Raw genomic sequence first — 1419 nt, 5'->3', positions numbered from 1 at the left:
CTATGGCCCATTATTTAGAGCTTGTTGAGACCTTTCTAAAACACCTTGGTTGACCCCTGTCCGATAAGTAGTTTTCGAGATATTCGAGAAAATGTGATTTTTTGGGACTTAGAAAATTTTTGACCCGTACCCTAAGAAAAAGTGATTTTTTCATAGGACAATTTTTTCTTCGCAAATACTGTTTGGTTTCACTTTTCATTATTAGAAACGCGTTCCGAAGCCATTTTCATCAAAATCTCGTGAAAAAAAAATTTCACCCCCGGACCAAAAGTTGGCCGTTCGGTGCCCTATGGCCTATGGCCAGTATGGGAACCAAGGATGCCGATATGCGAAAAAGTGTCAAAAAATCACTTGAAAGTCGCTATGGCTCATTAAATAGAGCTAGTAAAGACCTTTCTAAAACACCTTGGTTGACCCCTGTCCGATAAGTAGTTTTCGAGATATTCGAGAATAAGTGATTTTTTGGGACTTAGAAAATTTTTGACCCGTACCCTAAGAAAAAGTGATTTTTTCATAGGACAATTTTTTCTTCGCAAATACTGTTTGGTTTCACTTTTCATTATTAGAAACGCGTTCCGAAGCCATTTTCATCAAAATCTCGTGAAAAAAAAATTTCACCCCCGGACCAAAAGTTGGCCGTTCGGTGCCCTATGGCCTATGGCCAGTATGGGAACCAAGGATGCCGATATGCGAAAAAGTGTCAAAAAATCACTTGAAAGTCGCTATGGCTCATTAAATAGAGCTAGTAAAGACCTTTCTAAAACACCTTGGTTGACCCCTGTCCGATAAGTAGTTTTCGAGATATTCGAGAATAAGTGATTTTTTGGGACTTAGAAATTTTTTGACCCGTACCCTAAGAAAAAGTGATTTTTTCATAGGACAATTTTTTCTTCGCAAATACTGTTTGGTTTCACTTTTCATTATTAGAAACGCGTTCCGAAGCCATTTTCATCAAAATCTCGTGAAAAAAAAATTTCACCCCCGGACCAAAAGTTGGCCGTTCGGTGCCCTATGGCCTATGGCCAGTAAGGGAACCAAGGATGCCGATATGCGAAAAAGTGTCAAAAAATCACTTGAAAGTCGCTATGGCTCATTAAATAGAGCTTGTAAAGACCTTTCTAAAACACCTTGGTTGACCCCTGTCCGATAAGTAGTTTTCGAGATATTCGAGAATATGTGATTTTTTGGGACTTAGAAAATTTTCGACCATGACATATATGAAAAGTGAATTTTTCATAGGACCAAAAAGTTTGTCCAAATAGGGTTTTGGTTCACTTTTTATGGTCAGATAAGTGATCCGATGCTATTTTCATGATCATTAGAGGGATTTCACGCTGTGACCAAAAATTTTCATACTTCATACTTGTCCCGGTGCCGTATATGGGAGGACCGGGGGAAGATGTGTTTGTAAGTCGTGAT

Source organism: Anopheles stephensi, unplaced genomic scaffold (genome assembly GCF_013141755.1).
Source record: "Anopheles stephensi strain Indian unplaced genomic scaffold, UCI_ANSTEP_V1.0 ucontig270, whole genome shotgun sequence".
Lineage (NCBI taxonomy): Eukaryota > Metazoa > Arthropoda > Insecta > Diptera > Culicidae > Anopheles > Anopheles stephensi.
Note: the sequence above shows the minus strand (reverse complement) of the source record.